Source organism: Coregonus clupeaformis, unplaced genomic scaffold, assembly GCF_020615455.1.
Source record: "Coregonus clupeaformis isolate EN_2021a unplaced genomic scaffold, ASM2061545v1 scaf0111, whole genome shotgun sequence".
NCBI classification, from domain to species: Eukaryota; Metazoa; Chordata; class Actinopteri; order Salmoniformes; family Salmonidae; genus Coregonus; species Coregonus clupeaformis.
Genome location: NW_025533566.1, coordinates 112,641 through 127,337, shown reverse-complemented (window position 1 = coordinate 127,337; position 14,697 = coordinate 112,641). Strand labels below are relative to the sequence as shown.

The 14,697-nt window shown below is 46.9% G+C and overlaps 1 long non-coding RNA gene across 1 annotated transcript; it reads left to right on the top strand.

Annotated features, from left to right (window-relative positions):
- The first annotated feature begins 1,646 nt into the window (after window positions 1-1,646).
- LOC123483449 lies at window positions 1,647-2,345 on the top strand. The gene is made up of 3 exons (XR_006658249.1): window positions 1,647-1,707; window positions 1,921-1,961; window positions 2,280-2,345. It is a non-coding gene; the product is annotated as an uncharacterized LOC123483449 (long non-coding RNA).
- Window positions 2,346-14,697: the final 12,352 nt, after the last annotated feature.

Here is a 14,697-nt window from a genome sequence, read left to right as displayed (position 1 = left end):
CTGATGACATCAACCAGAGAGTCTTCACTGTGACCATGACTGATCTGGAGCCAGAGGACTCTAAGACTTACAGGTGTGTTGTGGAGATCATTGGAGGACCAGATATCATGATACAATGGTTCTACCTATCTGTCACTCCAGGTAAGATCCCTGCAACTCTTACAATTCAGTAAAGTAGAATAGGTAGTTCTCAGTAATGATGAGACCATCAGATATAGCCTGCTTCCACAAACTAAATGACTCGTGTTCTCATTTAATTTCCTGGTAACTGGTTCCTTGTCTGGTAACTGGTATCACCATTATTGTTCAAGTTGACCTGAAGAATGACTTTATGTTCTCTATATGTAGATTGTGGTGTAAACTTTGTTTAAACTCCGCAGTGGTCGGTTTTAAAACATTTTTATTTTATAATATTAATGAGGATATTTTGGAATAAAAATACTTACTAGAAATAAAGTTCTGCTGCTGAGTTCTTTCTTTGGTGTCTGTACCTCTGTGTTCAGGTACTCCAGGACTTTATGTGGACCAACAGGAAGTGACTGGAGTTGAAGGAGGGAGTGTCACTGTCCGTTGTTACTATAGTAACTCTGGAGATATAAAGTGGTGCAGGATGGGTGGTGATTGTGTGTCGTATTCTGGGACTTTACATGGAACAGTGACATTAAACCGGACATCAGTCTGGCCAACAACAGAACAGTCTTAACAGTGACTATGAGTGGACTGAAGATGGAGAACACTGACTGGTATTGGTGTGAAGTGGGAGAACTAGAGATGCCTGTTCACATCACTGTCAGTCAACATACTGCAACACAAATCATCACTGCTATCAGTAAGTACATTCTGTTTGGGTCACAAAAATAGTTTAATGTCCATAGTTACTTCACATCAAAATGATTTAATTTTCTTAAATTAGTATCACCCTGAAAATATGTATTTATTCCATGATTTACTTCTTGACATAAATGATATTCAGTGAAAATATGCTACTGTTTTCATAATCCTTGACAGCAGATTCACTTTGTTTCATCGTCTGAAACAAATTGGAATATTGACTATGAATGTGATGTTGCTATACAACCTGACTATCTGGTATACCAGTAATTTCATTAATGGCATTGTTGTTTTACCTCACAGCAACCCAAGCTGAGGGGAACATGGAGGACGTCCACCAGAGGTTATTATCACTCATTCAGTTGTATTATCCCACATATTATGGCAATTGGCTGATAATATGAACACAAAGAAACATTACAATTCCATCATACACTACAACAGTTAAAGCTAACCAAATACCCTCCCTAAATGCATATAGAGACTGTTAGCACTTCGTCTTGGTTGGAACATCTCTTGTTGCATTGTGAGACGTAGCAGCAATTTTGGTGTTATTCTCACTCATTTTGAAGGACAAGTTGCACACTTTAAAAAACAACGTTATTTGTATAGTAATAATCTCAATAATAATGTAAACTTCCACACATGTGAATAGCTAAATAATTGTTCCATTTATCACAACATTGCAAACAACAAGTTATTACTTTTCACAAATGATCCATTTATAATGATCTAATTTAATTGTGTTTTTAATTAAAGTTCTTCTATGTAATCCATCAGGTCCATAGATGTGAAAGTCCTACTGATTCCTTCGGGGCATGTTGGTGGTGGTGACAGCTGGTATCCTAGTCACATGGAAGATGTGGACAAAGCATAGTAAGTAGTCATTTTATGTGAATATAAAAACGAGAATAGTTTAGAAAAATACAAAACGTGTTGACATTGTGAACAACAGTATATTGCTTAACTGTTATTTATCTTGAATGGCAAAAAGTATTTGGAGGAATTGTCTATAAGAAATCTATTCAGAGGTATTATTGTACTATAACAATCTCAGAAGTAATTGACATCTCCCTCTCTTTATTCCAGAGGACAATAAGGCCAAGGACCAGACAACTAACAACTCAGTGGTAGGATACACTTATTTTATTATATTCTATTATTTTCAACCATCTGCTTTTCTGTTCATGATTTGGGATCATCTACCATTTTAACTCTAGTGTTACCTCTTCAGTTGGTTATCAATGAGTTGACATAAAGGTCCCATATTCTGAACCCAAAGGTCTTATAGCACTCAAGACGTTGACAAAATGCTGTTTAAAAGACAGAGAACAGGAAGTTGTCAGTTCACTAAATATATCTGTGACTGCATCCTATTATGAAACAAACTGTGGTTTAGTTGGTAAATGGACAAGTCCTGTTTCTCTTTGCTATTTATTTCTTTGCAGTCTGCTGACCCTGAGCAGGACATTTCATACAGCACAGTGAGATACACCAGAGAAACAGCACAGCAGGTACAAACTGAATAAACCTGGTTTTGGTCTTTGGGGGTCTTGGACTAGTTACCAATCACTCCATCTCTGCATGTGAGCTTGGGTTCTCTCTCTCTCTCTCTCTCTCTCTCTCTCTCTGTCTCTCTCTCTCTCTCTCTCTCTCTCTCTCTCTCTCTCTCTCTCTCTCTCTCTCTCTCTCTCTCTCTCTCTCTAATCCCTGCAGTGTGGAGCTGAGTATCTGAAGTTCCAATACTCTGTCTTCCTATGCATGTAGCCATATGTTTACCTTCTGTGCTGTCCATTTCTCCGAGCCCAAACCCAGACAGCCACCATGACGTGATGTACAGCACTGTGATGCCTGATCAGTTCAGGACAGAACAGAAGGTCAACATATGGCCACATGCATCGTTGGTCTTAGACAACATTATGGCTGTTCAATGGCAAATTTGCATCTGTTTTAGAAAACAGTTGTATTTACAGTATAATTTTCTGTCTTGGAACAAGCAATAGATAAATGTACACTATAACAATACAACAATACGTTTTTGTTATCTGGGTGTCTCTCTTACAGCAGTGTCACGCCCTGGCTCTGGTGACTCTTAAATGTTGAGCCAGGGTGTGGATTTGCTATGTTTAGTTTTTCTATGTTTTTGTTCTAGATCGTTTGATCTATGTTGGCCAGGGTGGTTCCCAATCAGAGGCAGCTGTAGCTCGTTGTCTCTGATTGGGGACCATGCTAGCAGCCTGTTTTGCACTAGTCTTTGTGGGATCTTGATCCGTAAAGGTTTGTTGTGTTATAACCTCAGGAATTCACGTATCGTTTGTTTGTTGTTTTTGTCGTTAAGTACGTTAAATAAAAGTATGTACGCTTATCACGCTGCGCCTTGGTCCGTGTCTTCAGTCAACGATCGTGACAAGCAGGCCCCATTTCCTGAAGATCATGATGATGTCACATACAGCACTGTCATCCCCCAGCACAAGGCCCAAATAAAAGTACAGACCTGTCACGATCGTCGTATGAAGCAGACCAAGGCGCAGCGTGATATGCGTACATCTTTTAATGAGTACTTAAAAGACAATAACAAAAACGATACGTGAAGTCCTAAGGTTAACAAACACAAACCTCTCCGAACAAGATCCACACATAACAAGTGCAAAACAGGCTGCTTAAGTATGGGTCCCAATCAGAGACAACAAGCCACAGCTGCCTCTGATTGGGAACCACTCCCGCCAACATAGAAACACATGAACTAGAACATGAACATAGAACACTAAACATAGAAACTAACACCCTGGCTCAACATATAAAGTACCCAGAGCCAGGCGTGACAAGACCATGGTAAGCTGCTCTGCTGATTAGCCACAGCTAGTATAATGTTATCAGAAACAACAGTAGGTGATTGTTTCCTCAGTGTTAATATAGTCATGGTTATGTCACCATTATACCTATAGGCCTAATATATCACCTTTATGTCACATATCACAATTACTAACTTTTTTTCACTGAGAACTCTGTTTTCAAACTGTACTCTCCATTATAACAGAACTGTCCCTGTTCACCTCTCTACCTGTTCCTCCTCTGTAGGCAGCAGAACCAGATGATAATGTGGTCTACAGCTCACTAGCTCTACAGGTGACCACACAGGTCAGTGTTGGTGTCTCCTCTGTCTGTTGTACCAGATGATGCTGATCTCTCAACAAAGATACAGACACCACCACATTGCTATGTGTTGTAAACGTCACTATTTAATCACACAAATCTTTCTTAGTCTTTTTATTTGTCTGTATGAAAAACTGTATAATCACGTTGTGACCAGCTAACCTCATTGTTTTCAGTGTGTATCCATAACATTACAGTGTGGAGTGTGCCTGGGTTTAGGGTGAAGTTGCCCCTAGATGCTGATCTTGGGTCAGATTTTCTTTTTTAAATCCCACTTAAGGTTAAGGTTAGGATTGGGGAGGGGAAGCTGATTCTAGATCTCTATCTATTGGCAAATGTCACCACAGTGATTGTGACTGAATGTTACACGTTCTCTCCAGCAGAGGGCAGCAGCAACACAGCAGTGACTGACTGAGTGACCTTGGTGGAGTCCTTATCCTGGAAGGACAGCCCACTCCCCTCTCCTGTGTCACAACATCTATCTGCCTCCAATATGCTTCTGTCATACCTCTTAACCCACCCCAGAAAGACCCCTCTATCCTTTTGTGTCCATAAACTACTGAAGACAGTCTGCTGTGTTAGTTTTCATTGTCACCCACATACACTGTCTGTTATAGTAGTTATGTGTCACCCACCTTTTACCCTTGTCACTTGTTTTTTACATCATCATCTTATTTCTCTCACCTAATTAATTGTTCTATGCCTGTAACTAATCATGATCAAAAGTATAGATAGTATAGTATAGTAGCTACTATGTATAATAACTACTGTACTGCGATAATAAAATGTACTATACTGTCTATATTGCACAATGGACATCTGTCACAACTGATGTGTATTTTTAATGGATTATTAGATAAAATTGAGTTAATCATGAACATATAGTTAACATTCTTTGTGGCTAACTGAATTGGGCCGTTTGTTTTTGTCTCTCTCTTCAAACACAGTGAAGGGAGCAGCACCAGGGTTGAATAGAGTTTGGGCTAGACCTTTGTCTCCTTGGTATCTTCTTGATTGATTACATCATGAGGGGGTGAGGTTTGTGTAATTTAGGGCCTTGTCATGTTTAAACTAAACATGAGTGTGTGCAAGACAGGGGAGCGGGTGATTGGTTGGAGTAATAGTTCAGCCGTCCTCAGGGACAAAGGAAGTGGGCGGAGGAATAAAAGAGCGGGAAAACTGAAGAGGACTATATAAGATGGAGGGAGACCTTAAGGATGTGTGCCCCTCTGCAGACTGGTATCGGCTTTGTTGAAAACTTTAATAAAGTCATTTCTTGATGCAACAAAAACTCTGTAAGACCTTATTTGTAATAAAGTATAGTGGTTATTTTCCACAACACACCCTGATCTGTTTCACCTGTCTTGTGCTTGTCTCCATCCCCCTCCAGGTGTAGCCCATTTTCCCCAGTATCTCCTGTGCATTTCTAACTGTGTTTTCTGTTTGTCTGTTGCCAGTTTGTCTTGTTTCGTCAAGCCTACCAGCGTGTTTTTCCCGTACTTCTATTCTCTCTAGTCCCTGTTTTCTAGTTCTCCCGGTTCTGACCTATTCTACCTGTCCTGACTCCGAGCGTGCCTGCTGTCCTGGACATATCTGACTCTGACCTGGTTTACAAACCTCTGCCTGACCTGACCCTGAGCCTGCCTGCCGTTCTCTACCTTATTGACTCTGCCCTGGAATACTGACCTCTGCCTGCCCTTGACCTGTCGTTTGCCTGCCCACTGTTTTGTAATAAACATCTATGATTTGAACTGTTTGCATATGGGTCTTATCCTGATTCCTGATAGTACAAACTGGCTGACCCAGCAGACTCGGACAAGCTCTGCGACGCCGTCTCCTCCCACTGCGCCACCATTGCAAGACACGAGGAGTTACTTCACAAACTTATGGAAGGATTCCAGACCTTGGCTGAACGCCACGGCTGTGCTTTCCATACATTGCCGGAGAAAGTCAGCAGATTGTCTATTAGGCAGCAGCCACTACTTTAATCCCCCAGACTCTCAGCAACCCCGCCACCAGCGGCATTTCTTCCCAGCCTACCATGGTGTCCCGAAAACCTTGCTTACCTCCGGAGCGCTATGCTGGAGATTCTGGAACCTGCCAGGCTTTTCTCTCCCAGTACTCCCTCATCTTCTGTTCCGGTTGCCCTCGCACGTCCTCAATTTCCACCTCGCCTCCAAGGAATCCCGGAAATCTCCAAAGTCTACACTTCCGATGTCACCCGAGTTCTCTCAGAAATCACAGAGGGTTGCCGACTCGCCTATGCAACTTGGCAGAGCTAGATTGTCTCCTGCCGAATGGGTACACAGACTGAACACATAGGGCTGTCATTATATTTCTACCTGTCCTGTAAAAAGACCCGGCTCATCAGGAGGTATGAGTACACTGGTGGCCATCACGGAGAATGTCCAGTCTCCCATTACTCGTACCCCTCTCCATGCCATCCTGCTGTGCGGTGACCGGTCCAAATCTCTCCCGGTACTCATTGACTCTGGGGCCGACAAGAGTTTTATGGACGCTACCCTGGTGTCAGAGTTGGGAATCCCCACTCAAACCCTTTCCATTCCCATGGACGTCGGAGCGCTGGATGAGCGTTCTATTGGCAGAGTCACCCACAACATGGTTCCTATCAACCTGCGAGTGTCAGGCAACCAACGCGAGACGATCCAGTTTCTACTTATCGAATCCCCTCAGGTACCCGTTGTGTTGGGGTTTTCATGGCTCCAAAGACACAATCCCCTTGTGGACTGGACTGTGGGTTCGATCAATGGTTGGACCGCATTCTGCCATGCTCAATGCCTGAAGTAGGCGCAGCATGCCCTGGGACGTCTTCCTGCAGGCTTGGGTAAAGTCTCTGAACTTTTCGCCATTCCCATGGAATACCAGGACATCCGGGAGGTTTTCAGCAAGGCCCGTGCCACCTCACTTCCTCCGCTTCGGCCCTATGACTGCGCCATTGACCTTCTCCCGGGCACTGCACCGCCTCAGGGGTGGCTCTACTCCCTGTCGGGTCCGGAGACCAAGGCGATGGAAACGTACATTGAGGACTCCCTGGCTGCAGGGTGTATCCGTCATTCTGCCTCCCCCGCCAGCACAGGGTTTTTCTTTGTGGAGAAGAAGGACAAAACCTTGCGCCTGCGTATCGACTACCGGGGCCTGAATGACATCACGGTTAAAAACCGTTACCCACTTCACCTCATCGCCTCGGCTTTTGAGTCTCTCCAGGGGGCTACCATCTTCTCCAAGTTGGAACTCCTGAACGCCTACCATCTGGTAAGGATATGGGAAGGGGACGAGTGGAAGACATCCTTTAACATGGCTAGCAGGCACAACGAATACCTTGTTATGCCATTCAGACTGACCAACGCTCCTGCAATGTTCCAGGCCCTGGTTAACAATGTTCTCCGTGACATGTTGAACCAGTTCGTGTTCGTCTACCTCAATGACATTCTCGTTTTTTCCCGCTTGGCTCAAGAACATGTCCTCCATGTTTTTCAGCACTCACCTCTCCCAAGGTCCCGATCACGTGGTCTCCAGCTGCAGACCGGGCGTTCTTGGACCTCAAGCACCGATTCACAACCGCCCCCATCCTAATCCATCCGGATCAGTCCCGGCAGTTCGTGTTGGAGGTCGACGCCTTTGACATCAGATTGGGGTCTGTCCTGTCCCAGCGTTCGGCCCAAGACCAAATGTTGCATCCCTGCACTTTCCTCTCTCATCGTCTCAACACCACTGAAAGGAATTACGACGCGGGTAACCGAGAACTCTTCACGGTTAAGATGGCGTTAGAGGAGTGGAGGCACTGGTTAGAGAGGAAGGAACACCCTTTCATAGTGTGGATGGATCACAAGAACCTGGAATATCTCCACACCGCCAAGCGCCTCAACTCCAGGCAATCTCGACAGGCCCTGCTATTCACTCGGTTCAACTTCACCATCTCATTCAGCCCGGGATCCAAGAATGTGAAGCCGGATGAGCTTTCACGCCTCTATAGCCCCTCTGCTACACCAATGGATCCTGAGACCGCCCTACCCTAACTCTTGTCTCGCGGTTGCATTCGTCTGGGGTATAGAGAACCAGGTCCGTGAGGCGCAGTGTTCCCAGCCGGACCCTGGGGAGGGGGCCCGGTTACCCAGATGTTTGTCCCGGACTCTGCCTGTTCCCCAGTTCTGGAATGGGCTCATTCCTCCCGACTGGCCATCCATCCTGGCTCCCGTCGGACCCTGACCTTTGTCGACTACTTTTTTGGTGGCCCATCTTGGTTCATGACGTCTCCATGTTCATCACCGCCTGCACTGTGTGTACTCAGAATAAAATTCTAAGGCAAGCTCCGGCTGGCCTCCTTCAACCTCTTCCCGTTCCTCACCGCACCTGGTCCCATATATCCCTGGACTTCGTCAAGGGTCTCCCTCCATCAGATGGCAAACCACTATCCTCACGTTGGTGGATAGGTTTTCCAAAGCCGCCCACTTCATTCCCCTTCCCAAGTCACCCTCAGCCAAGGAAATGGCCCAGCTCATGGTGCAGCACGTCTTCCGGATCCATGGACTTCCGGTGGTCTCCGATCGCGGTCCTCTGTTTTCGTTCTGGTTCTGGAAGGCGTTCTACACCCTCATTGGGGCATCGGCCAGCCTGTCCTCCTGTTTTCACCCCAAATCTAACGGCCAGTCGGAGGGAGCCAATCAGGATCTGGAGACGACTCTTCGTTGCCTCGTCTCTGCCAACCCCACCTCCTGGAGCCAGCAACTCGTGTGGGTGGAATACAGTGGGGGGGAAAAGTATTTAGTCAGCCACCAATTGTGCAAGTTCTCCCACTTAAAAAGATGAGAGAGGCCTGTAATTTTCATCATAGGTACACGTCAACTATGACACACAAAATAAGAGAAAAAAAATCAAGAAAATCACATTGTAGGATTTTTTATGAATTTATTTGCAAAATATGGTGGAAAATAAGTATTTGGTCAATAACAAAAGTTTCTCAATACTTTGTTATATACCCTTTGTTGGCAATGACACAGGTCAAACGTTTTCTGTAAGTCTTCACAAGGTTTTCACACACTGTTGCTGGTATTTTGACCCATTCCTCCATGCAGATCTCCTCTAGAGCAGTGATGTTTTGGGGCTGTCGCTGGGCAACACGGACTTTCAACTCTGACTTTCAAATGATTTTCTATGGGGTTGAGATCTGGAGACTGGCTAGGCCACTCCAGGACCTTGAAATGCTTCTTATGAAGCCACTCCTTCATTGCCCGGGCGGTGTGTTTGGGATCATTGTCATGCTGAAAGACCCAGCCACGTTTCATCTTCAATGCCCTTGCTGATGGAAGGAGGTTTTCACTCAAAATCTCACGATACATGGCTCCATTCATTCTTTCCTTTACATGGATCAGTGGTCCTGGTCCCTTTGCAGAAAAACAGCCCCAAAGCATGATGTTTCCACCCCCATGCTTCACAGTAGGTATGGTGTTCTTTGGATGCAACTCAGTATTCTTTGTCCTCCAAACACGACAAGTTGAGTTTTTACCAAAAAGTTATATTTTGGTTTCATCTGACCATATGACATTCTCCCAATCCTCTTCTGGATCACTCTAGCAATCTTCAGACGGGCCTGGACATGTACTGGCACTGTCACGGATACGGCCGAGGCTGCCCCTTCTCCTCATTCAGGCAGGCTTCGGAGGTCGTCGTCACCGGAGTACTAGCTGCCACCGATCGATGTTTCTGTGTCTCACTAGTTCTGTCTTTATTGTTCACACCTGTTACTCATTAGGCTTATTAGTTTCCCTATATTACCTCTGTTTTCCCTCCTGAGTGTGTGCGTGATTGTTCTTTGTTACAACGTCTGTTGAGCTGTTGTTTTTGCTCTTCCCTGCGTGGAGGGTTTGCTATATTTACTTGGAGTCGAGTAAAGCCATTTATTCTCAGTTCTGTGTCCTGCGCCTGATTCCGTTTCCCCACTGCACCCAGACGCTGACAGTTGACTCCAATGCTTCCCACAGTTGTGTGAAGTTGGCTGGATATCCTTTGGGTGGTGGACCATTCTTGATACACATGGGAAACGGTTGAGCGTGAAAAACCCAGCAGCGTTGCAGTTCTTGACACACTCAAACCGGTGCGCCTGGCACGTACTACCATACCCCGTTCAAAGGCACTTAAATATTTGTTATTGCCCATTCACCCTCTTAATGGCATACATACACAATCCATGTCTCAATTTGCTCAAGGCTTAAAAATCCTTCTTTAACCTGTCTCTTTTCCTTCATCTACACTGATTGAAGCGGATTTAACAAGTTACATTAATAAAGGATTCTAGCTTTCACCTGGATTCACCTGGTCAGTCTATGTCATGAAGAGAGCAGGTGATCTTAATGTTTTGTACACTCAGTGTACATCATTGTCTATGAAATGACATGTGTTGCTTCTCCCTTGGTGAATTTGTGTCTGTACCTCTGTGTTCAGGTACTCCAGGACTCTATGTGGACCAACAGGAGGTGACTGGAGTTGAAGGAGGGAGTGTCACTGTCTGTTGTCACCATAGTAACACTGTGGCTAAGAAGTGGTTGTGGTGTAAGATGGGTATCTACTATGTCCCCTTGGTGGGAAGATATTCAGGTCTTTTAGATGGAACATCAGTGACATCACAGCAGACCATTGATAACAACATCAGACACATTTTAACAGTGACTCTGAATGGATTGAATATGGGGGATACTGGCTGGTACTGGTGTTCCACAGGTGACCTACAGATGCCTGTTCACATCACTGTCAATCAACTGACCACAACGCAGAGTATCACACCTGCCTCCACCACCACCCCTACCCCCACTTCCACCATCACCATCTCCACTGTCGATCAACTGACCACAACGCAGACTGACACCATCATCAGTAAGTAATGAGAGACCAGTTTTAACCAAATATAGTGAAATTAGTCTTTCAAATTCACAGAATTCAACTTAAGTCATTTTGCATACACGATACATTGATATATCACGCTGAAATTGTGTCACTTAAACACTAATAACTGAAATACAGAAACTGTTGAACCTTGACAGAAAAGCTGACCCCTCAAGACATCTCTCTGACCTCACCCACAACTGTAGTTCCTGCTGTGTCCTCTTCCACCTCTCAGGCCCCAGTCAACAACACACACGATGGAGCCCAGGGGTAGGTGAACACTACCACCTCTTTAGTCGGTACTCAATAAGCAAAAAGGTCATTTATTTTAATTATTGGATGAGTCAATTGTGTTGTTTTTAAATAAAAAAATAAATGCCTTCTGTATGCCTCAGTCTTCAACTAACACTGTCTGGTTGCAATTTGCATAGTGTCATGTCCTCAAAGCAATGTTGTTCTTCTACAGATGGGAAAGAACACTCTTCTACCTACCGAAAACTGTTAATGCAGTGCTCTTCCTCCTGTGCACCATCATTGCTGTGGTGAAGTTCACGGCAAACCGACTCTGAGGTCAAACAGGATGAGTAGAAACTAGATTTATTTAGCATTTGCACATTTTTCATTGACGGATATGTCTTCACCTTCTTCACCTTCTTCTCCTTCTCTAGCTTTATTGGTATATTTAAATTCTTTGCTAATATTTTTTTTTTACTCTTCTCAAGATCATCTGTTACGAAATTCTGTGAAATTACAGTGCCTTCGGAAAGTATTCAGACCCCTTTACTTTTTCCAGATTTTGTTATGTTACAGCCTTATTCTAAAATTGATTAAATAAATAAAAATCCTCAGCAATCTACACACAATACCCCATAATGTTTTTTAGAAATGTTTGCTAATTTATAAAAAATAAAAACCAGAAATTGTCACGGTTCAGACAGACGACAAGAGGACCACAATTGCGTCACACCAGAAAGTTTATTAAAACTTAAGGGAAAAGGGAAGTAGGGAGTGAGTGAAGGCTCCAGGGTTATCCCGTCCAATGTGCTGGGTCTGTGCCCCCCAGTGGCAGCGGTGCGTCCGATGACGCCGGTGGTTGGTGGTCCAGAAGTCCTGGGGGGGGAGGAAACACAGACACAACGGGGCGGATGAAACAAGGCAGAAGTACAGTTCAAGGGAAATCCCAATACGTTGTAGCAAGGCAGAAGGCTGGTCAGAGTTACCGGGGTCGAAGAGTAGTCAGGAGTCGTAATGGCAGAAAGCAGGTCTGGTTTTCCTGGGGCAGAAGAGTATCCAAGAATCAGGCAGGTCCGGGGTCCCAAAACAAGGGTGAGCCAGAAGCACGAGCACACAGGTTCCGGGTGTGAGCTTTGCAGACGATCTGACAAAGGAGAGCTGAAAGACAGGACTTTAAATACTGGGAGAGGTTGGTGGGTAATGCAGCGCAGCTGGCAGAGTAATTAGAGCCGAGCAGAGCAGGGACAGGTGGAGCTAGTTAGGCTGAGTAGAGAGAGAGGCTGAGCAGAGTGGAAGATAGTGAAACACATTAAGGTGGTAACCCGGTGGAGTGAGAGGGCTCATGACAGAACCCCCCCAAGGGACGGCCCCAGAAGTCCCAAGAGCAACACCACGCCGGGCGGGAGGAGGGGAGCCGGAGGAGGGCTAGAACTCCTCCGAACGGTCCGAGCGAACGCCCTCATCCTCGGAGGAAGCCGGAGGGCCGTGGTCGGGAGATGGGACAGGTCCCGAGACAGGATCAGGCACAGGACAGGAAGCCGAGCGGGCAGGACGGTTAGGGATCCCTCTGGGGCGGCCCCTACGGATTGCAGGTTGATCAGATGCCGTTGGTGGAAGGCGGTGATGAGAGTCCTATCCACAATCCGACTAGCTGGCACCCAGGTCCTTTCCTCAGGTCCATAGCCCTCCCAGTCAATGAGGTACTGGAGACCCCTACCCCTCCGTCTGGACCGAAGCAGGCGGCGGACGGTGTAAACCAGACCACCATCGACGAGCTGTGGAGGAGGAGGACAAGGCGCAGCAGGGACCAGCGGACTCTCATGAATGGGCTTAATCTTAGACACATGGAAAGTGGGGTGCACCCTCATGGAATTAGGCAGTTGGAGCCGGACAGCAGTTGGGCTAATCACTCTTATGATAGGAATGGGCCAATGAACCGAGGTGCCAACTTCTGCGACTCCACCCTGAGTGGCAGGTTTCTTGGCGACAACCACACCCCTTTGACCAACATGGTAGGTGGGAGCAGGGATTCTCCGACGGTTGGCCCCGGTAGTGTAGCTGGCAACGGATCTGAGAAGTGTGGCTCGGGCCTGTGACCAGGTGCGGCGACATCGACGGGCAAACGCAAGTGCAGATGGGCAAGTAACCTCCCCTTCCTGACTGGCAAATAGAGGAGGCTGGTATCCATAAACACATTGGAAAGGGGACATACCGATGGCAGAGCAGGTCAGAGAATTGTGTGCGTACTCCACCCATGTCAATTGCTGCGACCAGGAGTGGGGGTTGCGTGAGGTCATGCATCGCAGTGCCTTCTCGAGCTCCTGATTTGCCCGCTCTGACTGCCCATTGGATTGGGGATGGAATCCGGAAGTCAGACTGACTGTGGCTCCCAGCAGGTGACAGAACTCCTTCCAAAAAGCGGAGGAGAATTGTGGACCACGGTCAGAAACTACATCCTTTGGCAGTCCGTGGATCCGGAAGACGTGTTCCAGGACCACCTGGGCGGTCTCCTTGGCGGTTGGGAGCTTGGGGAGGGGAACGAAGTGTGCCATCTTGCTGAATCGGTCAACTATGGTGAGAATGACGGTCTTGCCCCTTGAAGGGGGCAGCCCCGTGACAAAGTCAAGGGCGATGTGAGACCAGGGACGTCTGGGCACAGGCAGGGGCTGCAGCAATCCGGCTGGGGGCTGGCAGGACGACTTGTGTTGGTTGCAGATGGGGCAGGCTTGGACGATTCCCGTACATCCTTTCTCAGAGCGGGCCACCAGAACCTCTGGGCGAGCAGGTTGTAAGTGCGGGTGGAGCCAGGGTGACAAGCTAGGCGGGAGTCATGTCCCCACTGAACGACCTGGGACCTTAGGTTTTCGGGGGACAAAAGGCGGTCAGCTGGGCAAGTGCTGGGACCGGGCTGGTTACGGAGAGCTTCCAGCACCTGTTCCTCAACAGCCCAGGTCAGAGCTGCTACGATGCAGGGACTTGGCAGAATCGACACAGGATCCTTGGAGGGGTTGTCATCCTTCTGGAATTGACGGGAGAGGGCGTCTGGCTTGGTGTTTGCGTGATCCAGGCCGGTATGACAGAGTGAAATTAAACCTGGTGAAGAACAGGGCCCAGCGGGACTGCCTGGAGTTCAACCGTTTGGCCGTGCGGATGTACTCCAAGTTCTTATGATCGGTCCAAACGAGAAATGGAATGGTGGACCCCTCCAGCCAGTGACGCCCTCCTCCAAGGCAAGCTTCACAGCCAGCAGCTCTCGGTTCCCTATGTCGTAATTGCACTCAGAGGGGGACAACCGACGTGAGAAAAGGCACAGGGATGGAGCTTCCTATCCTCCGCAGCCCACTGAGAAATCACAGCACCAACTCCCACATCCGAGGCGTCCACCTCCACAATGAATTGCCGGTCCACGTCAGGCATCTGGAGGATGGGAGCGGAGGTGAACCTTACCTTGAGGGTACTGAAGGCCTTGTCGGCCGCTGGGGTCCAGGTGAAGGGTTGCTTGGTGCTGGTTAGAGCAGTGAGAGGGGCAGCAACGGTACTGTAGTTCCGGATAAACTTTCTATAGAAGTTAGCAAACCCCAG